The sequence below is a fragment of the Periplaneta americana genome, chromosome 14 (genome assembly GCF_040183065.1).
Source record: "Periplaneta americana isolate PAMFEO1 chromosome 14, P.americana_PAMFEO1_priV1, whole genome shotgun sequence".
Taxonomy (NCBI): domain Eukaryota; kingdom Metazoa; phylum Arthropoda; class Insecta; order Blattodea; family Blattidae; genus Periplaneta; species Periplaneta americana.
Genome location: NC_091130.1, coordinates 138,764,586 through 138,781,943, shown reverse-complemented (window position 1 = coordinate 138,781,943; position 17,358 = coordinate 138,764,586). Strand labels below are relative to the sequence as shown.

The 17,358-nt window shown below is 33.3% G+C and overlaps 3 non-coding genes across 3 annotated transcripts; 1 reads left to right on the top strand and 2 right to left on the bottom strand.

Moving 5' to 3' along the window:
* Positions 1-1,806: 1,806 nt before the first annotated feature.
* On the bottom strand, positions 1,807-1,878 carry TRNAS-GGA (transfer RNA serine (anticodon GGA)). The gene has a single exon. It is a non-coding gene; the product is annotated as a tRNA-Ser (tRNA).
* A 1,450-nt stretch (positions 1,879-3,328) lies between these two features.
* Positions 3,329-3,400, bottom strand: TRNAS-GGA (transfer RNA serine (anticodon GGA)). The gene has a single exon. It is a non-coding gene; the product is annotated as a tRNA-Ser (tRNA).
* A 180-nt stretch (positions 3,401-3,580) lies between these two features.
* On the top strand, positions 3,581-3,652 carry TRNAS-GGA (transfer RNA serine (anticodon GGA)). The gene has a single exon. It is a non-coding gene; the product is annotated as a tRNA-Ser (tRNA).
* Positions 3,653-17,358: the final 13,706 nt, after the last annotated feature.

Sequence of the window (17,358 nt, the reverse complement as noted above, 5' to 3'; positions counted from 1 at the left end):
ATTCACGTAATCAATGTTGGCAACCCTCCTGTTTGAAACTACGCTACAGAAAATTAAAAAAGTGAATTATATCGTCAGAAAATATGCTCAGACTGTGTTGTGCATTTAATAACTGTTACAAATAATTTATTTTCATCACGTCTAACATTAAAATACATCCAAACAATAAAAGTATCATTGGCACATTTGGGTGGCAACACTGGTAGCAACCGCAGCAAAAGTTTCAACAAAACCGATATCAAAAATGCTGCGGCTGCAACCCTGAGAACCCTGTTCACACGTCGCTACTTTTAAGCTGCTCGCAGCATGGAAAAGTAGCGGGCAGCAGGTTCGGCAGCCGCTACTTTTCGGGTTGCACCGTTGTTCACACGTCACAGTACAAGAGTTGCGCAGTTTTTTGTACTGAATCGCTGCAAAAGTAGCGACGTGTGACCGTACCTTAAGGAGTTCCCGTGCCATCTTACGGTTTCCTGATATGGTGAGGTGTGTTCAATATTGGTCATGTTGTATCGAAAAGGGTGCGTGTTCTGAAATTCAATTGAATGCTGAGGATATGTTGTGGGTGTGTTTTTAATGTGTCTATAACTTTCATATTGTTCTGAAGTATCTAATTTCTGATTTTTTTCTTAAATGTGTAGAATTTGTGACAGTTTCTATGTTGCTGTAGTTGTGGTTAGAGTTTGTGATGTGTCCTGTATAGGTTTAATTGTTGTGTGGTTTGGTTGTGGCTGTAAAATTTTCTTTCTAACGTGTTTGAAAAGATCTTTCAGTTTGTCTAATGTAGAAGTCATCACAACTATTGCATGTTAATTTGTATACACTTGTTAGTTTGTATTTTTTATTAACACAGTGAAGTTGTTATTAAGAGTGCAATCAAGAGCGAAGGAAAAAGTTATAATTGCATGTATACATGAAAGATTGCGTGAAATAAAATATACAAAAAGAAAGGTATTCTACTTAAACGAAATCTGAAGTGAATGACAAAATTATATGAATGAGCATCGTTAGTACGTGTGCGCATTAAAATTACAAATTAAGTAGGTGTCTAGCATGTGTAGTTTGGAAAATCACAATTTTCACCTTTCTACCCCCATAAGAAAAATAGACCATTTCCACGTACATATTTCACATAATTTATATATTTTAAACACTTTCGGCATGTTAGCATTACTCGGCCCATTTATATTTACGAACTTTACCTGAATCAAACAGCTGAAGAAAGATAGAAGCTGCAGATTTAATAAGACCGACACAAGAATTCTTTTCCGGTACAATAGATGTGGCAGTTTCTTATAAGTTGTTGCTGTAGTATTTACTCAACCTATATCCTCAAATCCCCTGGCTGTTTACTGAATGGTGTGACGTTTTCCTCTACAGAAAGTTGTTTTAAGCTTCATATTTTTCTTCGGTCCTCGGAATTGATTTTATGGAGTCGCAGCAACACAAGTATATCTACTTACCTGTTTCCGTCTGCAGCTTGCAAAAAACGGCGTCGCAAAACAAATACTGCACGCTTGTTTCTGTATTATTTACTTACACAGTTGGAAGACTTGACTTGTAAGTATTTTGTTTTAAAATTCAATATCTTTATCTTTCCTTATCTTGTGTCTATACACATGAAAATGTTCAAAAGTGATCCCTAGTAGGCCTACAGGTTTGTTTTTCTGAACATATAATACTTCAGACTTACATCGTATCTGAGTCTTAAGTTTTGTTCATTTATATTTATTTTGATGTACCGAAGTACATATGATATTTCCATGCAGATATTCTGCTTTCTCAGATGATGGAACGGAGAAAAATTCACTCCGGCGCCGGGATTTGAACCCGGGTTTTCAGCTCTCCGTGCTGATGCTTTAACCACTAAGCCACACCGGATACAATCCCGACACCGTTGAGAATCGTCTCAGATTAAGCTCCATCTCTTGGGTTCCCTCTGGTGGCCGCCCTCTGCACTACGTCATAGATGTCTATGCACGCAGGACCGAAGTCCATACATGTGTAGAGGTGCACTCAGATGAGTGACTGGTTGGCCGGGGTCCGACGGTATGGGCGCCGTCTTTAAATCACAAAGTGATTTATTACGCATATCATATTTATTTTGATGTACCGAAGTACATATGATATTTCCATGCAGATATTCTGCTTTCTCAGATGATGAGAGAGAGATGGAACGGAGAAAAATTCACTCCGGCGCCGGGATTTGAACCCGGGTTTTCAGCTCTCCGCTGATGCTTTAACCACTAAGCCACACCGGATACAATCCCGACACCGTTTAGAATCGTCTCAGATTAAGCTCCATCTCTTGGGTTCCCTCTGGTGGCCGCCCTCTGCACTACGTCATAGATGTCTATGCAAGCAGGACCGAAGTCCATACATGTGCAGAGGTGCACTCAGATGAGTGACTGGTTGGCCGGGGTCCGACGGTATGGGCGCCGTCTTTAAATCACAAAGTGATTTATTACGCATATCATATTTATTTTGATGTACCGAAGTACATATGATATTTCCATGCAGATATTCTGCTTTCTCAGATGATGAGAGAGAGATGGAACGGAGAAAAATTCACTCCGGCGCCGGGATTTGAACCCGGGTTTTCAGCTCTCCGCTGATGCTTTAACCACTAAGCCACACCGGATACAATCCCGACACCGTTTAGAATCGTCTCAGATTAAGCTCCATCTCTTGGGTTCCCTCTGGTGGCCGCCCTCTGCACTACGTCATAGATGTCTATGCACGCAGGACCGAAGTCCATACATGTGTAGAGGTGCACTCAGATGAGTGACTGGTTGGCCGGGGTCCGACGGTATGGGCGCCGTCTTTAAATCACAAAGTGATTTATTACGCATATCATATTTATTTTGATGTACCGAAGTACATATGATATTTCCATGCAGATATTCTGCTTTCTCAGATGATGAGAGAGAGATGGAACGGAGAAAAATTCACTCCGGCGCCGGGATTTGAACCCGGGTTTTCAGCTCTCCGCTGATGCTTTAACCACTAAGCCACACCGGATACAATCCCGACACCGTTGAGAATCGTCTCAGATTAAGCTCCATCTCTTGGGTTCCCTCTGGTGGCCGCCCTCTGCACTACGTCATAGATGTCTATGCAAGCAGGACCGAAGTCCATACATGTGCAGAGGTGCACTCAGATGAGTGACTGGTTGGCCGGGGTCCGACGGTATGGGCGCCGTCTTTAAATCACAAAGTGATTTATTACGCATATCATATTTATTTTGATGTACCGAAGTACATATGATATTTCCATGCAGATATTCTGCTTTCTCAGATGATGAGAGAGAGATGGAACGGAGAAAAATTCACTCCGGCGCCGGGATTTGAACCCGGGTTTTCAGCTCTCCGTGCTGATGCTTTAACCACTAAGCCACACCAGACGGCGCCCATATCGTCGGACCCCGGCCAACCAGTCACTCATCTGAGTGCACCTCTACACATGTATGGACTTCGGTCCTGCGTGCATAGACATCTATGACGTAGTGCAGAGGGCGGCCACCAGAGGGAACCCAAGAGATGGAGCTTAATCTGAGACGATTCTCAACGGTGTCGGGATTGTATCCGGTGTGGCTTAGTGGTTAAAGCATCAGCACGGAGAGCTGAAAACCCGGGTTCAAATCCCGGCGCCGGAGTGAATTTTTCTCCGTTCCATCTCTCTCTCATCATTTGTTCATTTAGTTTTTATAGTAGCTGACATATAAAATAAATTAATTTCACTACATTTTTACAGGGCAATGGTGACCTCCTCCCTTAAAACTATGAAAAAAATGAATGTCTTGCAAATTAATTTCTTGAAGTGCACTACTAACGACACAAAAATTTTAATAATGAAAGCTTACATAATGACAGTTTCGGAAAATTATCAACAAGTTTTGTTCTAGGATTTCCGTTACAGTCCACACAGTGGCGCCATCGGTGTTTTGAGCTCCATTTCAAGATAGAAGCGACTGGGCTGTGTTATGTGCGATTGCTGGCTCAGAGATGTTATTAGTTGACCTACTTACAAATACACGAGGGAGGAAACCAATCACTAGAACCAAGTTTGTGCGACGGAATATAATCTTGACCTTCGTTTAAAACGAAACGGCACAAAAACTTTGAAGATAACTAGAAAACATTAATCAGCTTGGTGGTTTGTCTTCGGAGATTTGTTACTCTCGTCGGCGTTCATCGTAGCAGTCAGCCTGAATGTATTGGATGGTTAAATTTTCCTTTAATCCGTAATATTGATATTGTAATTAAATCAATTCTTGAACAATATTTACAGTTTTATTAATAAAAAATTACGTTTTGTTGCATTTCAGTGGTGTAATTAAATAAAATATTGCCATCTTTATTATTCTAAACGTTTCTTAAACTTCTTCCGCCGAGGAACTCCATGACACCTAAAGTGTAATCGTGAAACCTTGTAATCCATTTCCTTTCTTTTTTCTTTCGTTTGCTATTATTATTATTATTATTATTATTATTATTATTATTATTATTATTATTATTATTATTAATAAAACCCACGTCATTAAATGCAAAAAGGCGAATTTGTAAAGTAGTGCAAACTATCGAATGTTCTTACTAATAGAAGCTACTTCACTTACAGACGTGGACAAATTATTAGCAAAATTGAAGATTTTTATTATGTATTTATACAAAATATGATTCTCCAATTTAGACTACAGTTGACATTTTTGTGTATTTCCAAATTATTAGCAAAAAAGAAGATTTGTATTGTATATTTCTCAAAATTTAACTCCTCAATTTGGACTACATTTGATATTTTTGCTTATTTACAAAATTATTAGCAAAACTGAAGGTTTTTACTGTATATCTTTACAAAATTCGATTCTTCAATTTGGACTACAGTTGATATTTTGGATAGTTCAAAATTATTAGCAAAACTGAAGATTTTTGTTTTATATTTTTACAAAATTTGACTCTTCAATGCAGTTGACATTTTTGCTAATTTACAAATTATTAGAAAAATTGAAGATTTTGAATATATATTTTTACAAAACTTGACTCTTCGATTTAAACTACAGTTGACATTTTTTTTGCATATTTCTGTCTTCTGTAATGATGGAAATATGCAAAATTGTCAACTGTAGTCTAAATTGAAAAGTCAAATTTTGTAAACAAAATTATCATAAAAATCGTCAATTTTGTTAATAATTTGTCCACGTCTGTATATTCTTGAGTAGAAATATTTTCGGGCCCAAAAAATAAAATTCTGATTCTATGCGTCCTTTGCTTCTTTCAATTTGCCTTAACCCGCCAGCACACGCACATTATTTTATAGCGGTAGCACACGCGTTGGGTATTTTTTACCCCAAAATAAATGAAGTGTTATTAAGAACAAAACATAATTAATACTGAAATGCTATAATTTTATAATTGTTAGGAATATTTTAAAGTAATTTGAACACTTTTTTTAATTTAACAATTAATCATATGAATCAGTGAAAGTCTTCCACAGAAAAACACCACAATATTATAATTTTTATCTCAGTGCTAACACAAATGTAAAAATAAAAGAAAAAGTACTTATAGGCGTCACTCATCCACTCACTCCCTATCACCACTTCTAGTATCACCACACTCCTCACAAAAAGGCACCGAATGTACCTTACAAATCATCTTGTTGCACCTATGGCATAAAGTAGTAGTATTACGATCCTTCTTCCTAGGACATACCTCACATCGACTGGAGGACATATTCATTCGTTTCTGTGTTGGTTGGGACAGTTCCTACACACCATTCATTCTTCGAATAGTGGATCTGGTTTCCAAAGACAAATTCTTCAATGTCAACCGATGAGCCAAATGATTTTTCACCAATCCAAGAGCCAGTCCCTTCAGAAATGATCGGCGGATGTTTGGTCCGCAAAAGAAAGAATAATCTGTTTATTGCCATTGTTGCTGGAAACAAAGGAATTCCTGTTCCATCAGTTGTCCACAAATCTTGAGCGTTAAGTTTAGCTGACCTCAGTGCACCAGCAAAATATAACAGACCAAAAAGTGCTTTTATCTCAGTCTGATCAGTTATCGAAGCATGTCGTTCGCGAACGAAGTTGTTCTGGATAGATCTGATGTAAATATTTGTGTACTTGACAATATCATCTATGATGTTATCATCTATTAGACACGACCAGGTTTCTAATGGTAACTTTGCTTGGCGAGCTTGTCCCTTACAGCCCGGAAGGTGAGTAACTACATTGCACGCTCTGGTCTTAACATTTCGAGGTGGTACACTCTTCCTCCAAGAAGTCCCGTCTTTACCTTTGTAAGTAGTAAACTGAGATAGTGGAGTGTTGTCGTCACAATCGTCATTACTACTCTCTGCTTCCTGTTCCTGTTCTGTATCGGTATTATGTTCACTTTCCGAAATATGATCATCTTCATCTCCCGATTCACCTTGAATAATTTCTTGTTCGTCTTCTTTATCCAGCCAGCCTACTATTTGACGACTTTGTCTAGACTCTAAGTCCATTTTGAAATGTAAAATACAAATGGAACTCTATAAAAATTATTCGCTACTACTGCTTCTTAAGCACACGCGCGGGGTATTTCTTACCCAGTCTGTATATAAACATGTGTAAACTTGTGCAGCCACAAGAAAACTAACTCAATCATACGTACAACATTGCACAGAGACCTGAAAGAAAGATACTGAAAACGCGGGATGAATTTAAAATTGATGGACAGTGTTGCCAACAAATAAAATAACGCCTGGGTATTTTTTACCCCAGCGCGTGTGCTTAACGGGTTAAGAAAAATTTTTTAGGAACATAAATAATGCTTTTTATTTAGTTTATGTGTCATTTTGTCATTAAAAATTTGCAGCTTATTAAATGCCCAAAATACAGAATTTTCGTTCTAGTGTCTTAATTTTTCAATTTGTTTTAAGCAAACGTTCTTAGGAACATAAAGAATGTTTTTTATTTAGTTTGTGTGTCATTTTGTCATTTAGACATTTGCAGTCTATTAAATGCCCAAACTGTAGAATTCTTATTCTATATGTCTTTTGATTCTTTTAATTTGTCTCAAGGAAAAGTTTTTTAGGAACATAAAAATGCTTTTTATTTAGTTTGTATGTCATTTTGTGTGTAGTAATCCCAGACCTCGAGTGACATTTATTAGGACTATTTCGCGAATAAAATAAAAATGTAAATAATATATCCCTAAAATTCGATCACAAAATGTTAATTGTATATTTACGAATACTTAACCTATTCAGACATTGTGAAGTTGAAATACTCGTAGATGAATATCGATTACTGCAATAAAGAAATTCGATGTTATTATTCAGTAATGCCAATTGCGAAAAGCGAAATACAGGTTTAACAATGTTAATTACATGTACTGCACTTTTCTCTTATTATTACAACATAAATACATTTTCATTATCTGTTGAAATCATAATTTAATTTAACAGTAACAGTGGGCACAGCAATATACCAATGCTTATGTATTCACAGCGAGACATGTTGCTACACAGCGAAGCCATCTCTGTATGGATAGGCCTAATTAAAACACGAATTTTATTACGCCATACGAAAGACAGTTTGATCAAAGATCTTATTATTACTATGCAGGGTCTTTGGGTTTGTTATGCGATGATGTTACATAAATTTGAACATCTGACTTTCTATTAATTGTTTCATTTCATTCACAAAATACAAATTTTATAGGCTACAGTTATAGGTTAAGTTACCTGTGGGAGCAGGACCAGTGTCAGCTGTGCCTTATTTCAACCGTTACTTACAATCAATGCTACACGAAAGCATTTTTTATAGCTCTACAAACGCATTCTCGCTGTAGTGTGTAACGAAACTAAAGCTGCATCTACACAGTTCAATATTCCAATCGCGTATGCGTGCAATCTGGAAAGAATATTGAAAGAATCAGGTTTAAAAGGTACGTTCAATTAAGATGCATGAAGATTTTGTGTCTACATGGTGCGCCGTTTTGAACGGCGTCTTCACTTCGTAAATATATTAATTAATATTAAATATCAATCTTGCATTCATTGCTTCAAAGTTGAAAGAAAAGTTTAACCGTGTAGTTGCATCTTAATGTATTCATGATCATCAATTTACGGGGAAACAGTTGGCGACAACGACTAAACAAAAGAACGACGAAGCGATAAATTGATAGCGATAAATCTAGCTGCAAAAATTATCGCAAAGTGTGACTGTGATTGGTTGGAATTCAAAATTTCATTACACTTCATTGGTCGAAAATGGAATGACGTCATATGAACGAAATAGTCATTTAAATATTTGTTGTGTATAAAACACCCAAAATATAGACTAGAATTCTCATTCTATGTATCTTTGATTCTTTCAATTTGTCTCAAACAAAAGTTCTTAGAAACATAAAAATGCTTTTTATTTAGTTTGTATGTCATTTTGTCGCTTAAATATTTGCAGTGTATTAAATGCTCAAAATATAAAATTCTGATTCTATAGAGAATGTAATGTTCTTTCATATCTAGTTGTCTCAAGACATAATCTGATGTTTGTGCAGAAAGGTACTAGGTACACTAGCTCAAGCACTTTTTATTTTACCAGCCATAGGCCAATTTCCTCAAGTTTTCCTTTCGACTGTTTTCCGTTTTCTTAAACTGCTACTACGAAACACAACACACAACAACCATGCCCGAGACGGGATTCGAATTCACAACCCTTTGGACGAGCACTGGGGTCAAGTGTAACTATGAGCCGACAAATATGTTTTGCATTCGTCCATCTCAACTCACGAGTAATAACGTAATTTTTCTTCCTTTTCATCATAGTTAGGTAAGGTATTGAAGGTCACCTGTAGAAATTTTAGATAAATTTTAATTTAAATTCAGAAAGTTATTAAAATGTCAAAGTTGAACTATTAAATTTATGGGTTCCGCTTATCCCTGTTTATATTATTATTATTAAAAGTGGATTATCATCCAACACATAATTATCAACAGTAATCTCACTAGAGGTTTTGATTTATCTAGAGAAAATCAAAACTCGAGTGGGATTTAATTGACTATTACACGATTAGAAGAAAGTAGGCTATATAAAGATTAGAAGTAACAAAGTGTACAATGAAATATTAATTGGCTTACGAAAATACAACTGTCTTCAAATGTATTATTGTACCCTCTCAACATTACGCTAGATGGCAGTAATGTTTTATGATGATGTTTTCTTGTTACCGGTATCAGTTGTGCCAACTATGGAACCATCATTGAACTCTGTGGCCTGTTACTAGTCAAGAAGGCTTTGTTGATTCAGTTTCAGTTTCATTTTTATTAAGACAGTTGCATTCCACTTCAATTATCCGAATCCCAGTAATCAACGTCACTTGACAGATGATTTTCAATAAATCTTAATATTAAACAATCTCTGATACGTGACTATCCATAATGTCATATAGCAGAAGCTATAACATAACCTAACTAATATACACAAGTGTTAGAAAAGTTTTATTTAACGACAATGACATAAAAAAATAAACATGAATAATTTTAAAAGGAATAATTATTGAATGTACAATTTTCAAATTTGAATATGGTTGGTGGTTCAATTGATGTTATATTGGACGTATGCGTAATAGAAGTGGAACTCGTTGATTTAGGCCTACATGGTGTATTCAACTTATTCAGGAATTCCGAATGGTGCTCTTCATTTATTTGTAAATCGGATTTCAGAAGATGCATAGGTATGATCAGTGATTTTTATTAATTCTTGTTCTTGAATGCCAATGCGAGTCATATTTGAAACTGCTGTGCATCGACTGGAGTGGTTTGTAATTATATATATAGGCCTATATATATTTTTTTTTTGACGTCCAGACCAGCGCAGTTTCAAATGTTGGCAAACAAAGAAACAAATGCTAGGGACGCGATAAAATTAAACAAATGCTAGGGACGCGATAAAATTGTGCGATAAGCAGCCATGATTGGTTGAAATACGTCCTTTCGTACCATTTTATTGGTGAAAAGTAGTATGACGTAGTAAGAGTGTAATAGTCAATGAAATAAACTGTATTATTTCATTGATAGTAATTATGTCATTAATAACATTATTATTATTATTATTATTATTATTATTATTATTATTATTATTATTATTATTATTATTATTATTATTGGCAATTTACTGGTATTCGCTATTTCATTCCGTTCATTAGACACGTTGCAATCTTAGCAAATTGTATTTATTTATCGTAATTCCATCACCCTAATTCCGTGTGGCCGTTGCACGTAATCATACGATTTCTTAAATCCACTGTCACTTTTTTTGTTATGTAATTTAATATTTCAGACTTTTTATGTGTGTTTTGTTTTAAAATTAGGTAATTTTTCTGTTTTCAGTATGATTACAGTTATTTAGGTACCGCAGGAAGATAGATTCTTGATAAACAGTAATTCTCACGCACTGCTGGCAGTGTCAACAATGGAATTGTAGAGTTTAACAAATGATTCGATGATACTGAACGCACTCGGTGACGACGTTCTTCCTCCTTGCGGCGGAAATTGGAAGCACCCAGGCGGAATCTTGGAGCTCGGTCTGAGGCATTTGCAATATCGCTTCTTCCATTCATCTTCGTTTGGTTTCCATTCAAGAATGGTCACAGAAGTCTCAGGAAAATAGAACATTACTAGATAAACAGCATGAAAAATATTTCCTCCTTCTTATATAAGTTTACGGTTTGTTGGAATGCTTTCGAGTACTGTAAACCGACAAAGCTTCTGAAGGAAAGGCGGTCGTATCGCAATCTAAGCATAAAGCCAAATGGCGCAAGATAGCGTTTAAAATCGGTAGTAATAAATAATGAAGTTCTTCGCCTCATTTGATGTTACGGCTATTCAACTAAAGTGTAATATCGTTGAGCTTACAAACAAGGAGTGTGAAATTACGTCAGAGCTTTATGCAGAGTTGTACAGGAAAAAAGGACCACACGTTGAGGGGTAATATTGTAGGTTATTCTAAAGGAGAACCATTGTATAAACATCATATATTCTCATCGGTTTTTGGAGAAAACTAATCGAAACCATGAGGAATGAGCAGAGTGCAGATGAGACTAGGTAGTAAATTTAGAGGACATTACCTGTATCAGCTCATCCACCAATAAATAAATAAATAATTAAATAAATAAATAAATGGATGGATGGATGAATGGATGAATGAATAAATAAATAAGTAAATAAGTAAATAAATAAGTAAATAAATGAACGAGTAAATGAGTAAATAAATAAATAATTGAGTAAATAAATAAATGAGTAAATAAATAAGTAAATAAGTAAATAAATAAATATGTAAATAAGTAAATAAATAACTAAATAAGTAAGTAAATAAATAAATAAGTAAATAAATAAATAAATAAATAAGTAAACAAGTAAATAAATAAATAAGTAAATAAATAAATAAGTAATAAATAAATAAGTAAATAAATAAATAAGTAAATAAATAAATAAGTAAATAAATAAGCAAATAAATAAATAAGTAAATAAATGAATGAGTAAATGAGTAAATAAATATGGAAATAAGTAAATAAATAAATAATTAATTAAATAAATAAGTAAATAAATAAATAAATGAGTAAATAAATAAGTAAATAAGTAAATAAATAAATATGTAAATAAGTAAATAAATAACTAAATAAGTAAGTAAATAAATAAATAAGTAAATAAATGAATAAATAAGTAAACAAGTAAATAAATAAATAAGTAAATAAATAAATAAGTAATAAATAAATAAGTAAATAAATAAGTAATAAATAAATAAGTAAATAAATAAATAAGTAAATAAATAAATAAGTAAATAAATAAGCAAATAAATAAATAATTAAATAAATGAACGAGTAAATGAGTAAATAAATAAATGAGTAAATAAATAAGTAAATAAATAAATATGTAAATAAGTAAATAAATAACTAAATAAGTAAGTAAATAAATAAATAAGTAAATAAATAAATAAGTAAACAAGTAAGTAAATAAATAAATAAGTAAATAAATAAATAAGTAATAAATAAATAAGTAAATAAATAAATAAGTAAATAAATAAATAAGTAAATAAATAAGCAAATAAATAAATAAATAAGTAAATAAATGAATGAGTAAATAAATATGTAAATAAGTAAATAAATAAATAAATAATTAATTAAATAAATAAGTAAATAAATAAATAAATAAGTAAATAAATAAATAAATAAGTAAATAAATAAATAAATAAATAAGTAAATAAATAAATAAATAAGTAAATAAATAAATGAGTAAATAAATAAATGAATAAATAAATAGATAAGTGAATAAATAAATGAGTAAATAAATAAGTAAATATAAGTAAATAAATAAATAAATAAATAAGTAAATAAATAAATAAATTTAAAATTGTTTCAAATATAAACGATTTATTTTGCTTATGAATAGAGTTATGCATTATTTTGTTGTATTTCAAACAACAGAATAAATGGAATACATTTACTTCCGTTATTTTATGTAGTTAAAAAATAAGTAAATAGGCCTAACTCATTTTAGATAGGCCTACACTGCTCCGTCATTTAGTAGAAAGTCAATGTTGACCTACTTAGATAAACACGCGGAGCAAGTCCATATGCAATACGCAACCATCATCTTTAGGTAGAGCAGTGGTATTCAATCTATGGTTACACGTACCCCTAGGGAAACGCGGGGTTGCCTCAAGCTGTAGCATCCCAGTGATTAAGTATGTAAGATTGCTGAAATATTTATTTTATTATACTTGTTGATAATTATTGCATTATATTATAGTTTCTTTTGTAATATCAACTCTAGTTTTTCCTTGCTAGAATACTATTTAACGTAAATCATTACTATTATTATTACATAAATAACTGCTGTATAATAATAATAATAACAATAATAATAATAATAATAATAATAATAATAATAATAATAATAATAATAATAATAATAATAATAATAATAAGAATTTATTTTTAGTAAAACATCAATCACAGTCTTTTGTTAATTCTTATACAGGATGATTCAAAAGTCTCTTGACATTTTATGGAAAATGGCATGCAATTGCAAAAGTTCCTATACTTCTGAAACATACTATACCAAAGACTACATTTAGTGCATTTCAATGTGGTTGCTCTCTACGTCTAGGCAGAGCCTCCATCTTTCTTCCGTAGACCGGAACATTTTGTTCAGCATAGTATGCGTGATACCGTCTGCTGCTGTCGTAATTCCTATAGGGTGTCGACCCGTAATCGATACACATTAGACTTAATGAACCCCCAAGCGAAAAAGTCTAAGGGCATCAGGTCTGGAGAGCGGGACGACCAAATTCTAGGTGAGCTACGACCTATCCACCTATTGGGAAAGAATTCATTGAGGTATTCTCTTACAATTAAGGCAAAACGTGGTGGTACGCCATCTTGCTGGAAAACAACGGTGTCTGTTATTCCATCCTGTTCCAGCTGGGGTACCAAGATGTGTTGTAGCATGTCAAGGTGGGTATTCCCTGTAGTTGTTCGCTCTGCGAACATAAACGGCCCTTCATCACTGAACAGCACATTATTCATCAGGTTTTCATTCTCGACTGCATCTGTCAAGTCAAAACACATTGCTTGTAGTGCTGCAAAATCCTCAGGTTCAAGATTGTGCATTATCTGGATGTGATATGGCGTATAGAGTAAGGTACGCCATGCAGTGCTTTGTGAAACATCAAGCTCCCTCCTCAGTCTCCTGGTAGAAGCGGTGGGACTCCGTGTGATGGCATCATGTATGGGTTGCACTGTTATGTGGTGTTGTAACCGGTCTCAACGAACGCTCCTGATCTGCAAAATTGTCAGTTCGTTGGAATTTGTTTACCAGATCTCTGATAGCTTTCCTGCTAGGCTCTGGTTTCCTGAATATTCTCTCGAAATCTTGCTGGACCTATTCGTAGGTCATTCCACGTAGTCGAGCTGAAACGACTGCTATTCTTTCTTGTATAGAGAGCATTCTTTCCAATTATATATAAAAGAAATCCATACATTGGCGATATCAGGAAAATGTCAAGAGACTTTTGAATCACCCTGTATAATTGCAATACAGTTTGAGGATAGATATATTTTTGGGGGTACGTTAGCAAAAAGGATTGAACGAGAAAGACAAGGAATATTATGGGGAGTAAAAAAATCGATCATACGGGAATGGGAATTTAAGAGTTGTTAATTCATTATAAAATGCGAATATGATACAACGTTAATACAAATTAATTTTATTTCCTACAATACGTATAGACCTTTATCAAGAAAAACAATAATAAATGAATTTTTGAATATACTGTAAACTAATAAATAAATAAGTAAAGATAGAAAGGATGGAAGGAAGGAATGAGTGAAGTTATAAAAGAAGGAAGGAATGAATGAATGAATGAACTAATGAATTAAGACATAAATAAAGAAATAAATCAATAAATAAACGAATAAATAAATAAAGAAAAATATAAATAAACAAAGTAAAAAATAAGCAAATAAATAAATAAATAAATTAAATAAATATTACCTTACTCTGTCCAGCAATATCCTTAAAATTTGTGCAATTTTCAAGGCAGTGAATAATAACTACTTTCCAGAAATACTCAGAATTGAAAGTGTTTGTGACGTGATGCCTTACCGGTATGCGGGGGTTGAATCCTCATCACAACAACAGGCGACATTGTACTGTTTTTGCTTTCTTTAGACTCAAATGCATTCTACTAAATCGACAGAGCAGTGTATATTACAAAGTGGGGAATATTGGCTAAAAAGAGCCTATATACCCAATGATATTAACTCCGAACGCTCTCTACCAAAAGAAAGATTTATTCATGTGCGCCATTTGAGCAGGAATCGAGTTACAGGATACTTTCCGATGATTGACGGACAAGAAAATATTAGGAATGCAAACTTGAGGCACAGGAAAAAAATGTCTCGTTGTCTGAATGGGAGATATTATACTGTTGATGTAACATGATGTTACGTCGCACTATTGAAATGGATTCCTCGAGTTCAATATCAGATTTTAAATGAAGAATAGAAATATTCCATGTTACCGACAGACTGAAGGCAGTTATCGTATTTCTTCACAGTAAGTTATATTGATTGTTGATATTTTTCTCACACATTTTAAGACCGTTTCGAGACAGTAATATAAAATAGGCCCACATCCTTTCCTAAACCAATTTATTTTCAGAAATTTGTTATTCTATCACTACAGATACACTACATTGACTACATAGAAGCTAATGTTAAAAAGATCGATTTTGTTGTTCAACAGATTTACAACGCCTAAGCTAGCTACCTGCATCTAATTTATATTTTATTGCTTTCTTCTACCTTCTTTCATCCCCGTAATCTCCTTCTTCTAATCCTTTCCCTCGTATTAAAGTTCTTGTTTTGTTCAAGCCACTTTGGGTCTTCACCTTAATTTGTTCGTACATATTTCATAAAAGAAAAAATAGACTATGTCACTTTAATCGTAACTTCTGCGAAATTATATGACTAAGAGAAGAAAAGGTGAAAGGAGATTCATTTACTGGCAACTATTTTTTGTCACGAAAAAGAACTTTCATTCAGTTAACTTCTTCAATTGAGGAAGAAAAATATAATGTTTATTTTAATGTTAATGAATCTAGATGATGTTTTATGGTGATCCTTCAGCTTGGGGTTGGGCAAAGGGCTAACAACCCATCACCGTAAAAAAAGCTTTACCTTTAACTTTCTTTTGTATTAACATTATATTATCACTAGTGGCTAATGCAGCAGATGCTGAAAACTAAGTTCATAGACGTTCAAATAATTTTTTTTCAAATTTATTTCCAATGAAGAATATCAGACATTTGAAAGTTATTTCTTCCATAATGTTTTTTTTTGGGGGGGGGGACTTTTTCTTAAACCTATCCACCTTCAGTTTTTCAGTTTCAACGCGAAAACGCAAGTAACAATGTCAGGACGACCAGTGGGTTTTTCATGTAGAAGTAAAGAATAGCTATTTCAAGTCATTGTTGATTGGAGGTGAAAGTTAAAAAATGTCAGGTTTGCTATGCTTTCGAACAATTGACATAGCTTCTTGGTATAGCTGCTGCATGTAGAGCTTGAAATGTAGAGGGTAAAATCATTTTATCCTGGTAAGAGATCTTGCTGAAATGATCGGAAGACTACAAAATTTTGTGGGCCTCTTATTTGATCAGTAAGTACGTAAAACCTTTTGGTCTTTTCTTAGGAACTGTAATTTTTTTGCTCTCTCGAGCCAATACTGAAGAAAATGACGCATATAAATTATGTACACCACATCGCTATTAAGTATATGAAAAAGATCCACCCCCACTTGATTAATAACTATAAACTATTTGATTTTAATAACAATATATATAGCCACCACTTAGTAAATTATATAAATGCAGATTTAATTTAAGATATTCTCTACATCTACTTATACAACCCCAAAACGTTTCACTTTCATATCATCAATATAGGATTGATATGTATAATTAATGAAAAATAGTTACATCATGGCATTAACTATAAAAATATTCCATTTTTAATGGTAATAATGTCATCAAACCACCTCACGTTTTGTAGATTTTAATAGCCAATACACATTTGTGCTCAGAAAATTACACACCACAGAATCAGACCTATAAATTGTTTTTAATAAGTCTTGAAGTTTTTATTAACTAATTGAATTTGAGTTCTAAATACGTCAGCAATCCTGCAGGTCATGGCCTTGGTGTAATAGCCTTTTGTTTATTGTAGGGTGTGTTTTTTTAATTCTGAAATGCAATTTGTTCTCAAAACTGACGAAAAATGGATTTTGGAAAATAGGAAAATTATGTAGGAAAACTAACGCTTCACTGAAAGTTATTATTTTTCTGAAAATCCTTGGGTGCCAGGCTTCAAAATGCCTGTTCATTAATTAAAATCCGTTCAGCCATTTTCCCGTAATTTCCATTACCAATTCAAATTTATATATTTTCCTTTTTATCCTCTGTTTGAGAGGAAGAGAAGGCCTTGCTGCCTTAACTCTGCGAGAAAGAAATACAGCAGTATTATTATTATTATTATTATTATTATTATTATTATTATTATTATTATTATTATTATTATTCTGAATGGCATGCATTAGGCTATTGAAATTTGACTGTAAAGTCTGATACTAAAGAGAATTTGATAAGCTAAAAATTGCAAGCAAGACGTGCAAGGTAAGAAAAATCCCTCAGGCGATTTTATTCCTGTTAAATAGGCCTACTTCGTCTCAGAAGTGTGAGAAAAAAACATTGCATCAATAAGCTAAAAATAAATCAGAGACATAACAGTTAAAAATAATGATCAAAGTCCTTCAGATTTA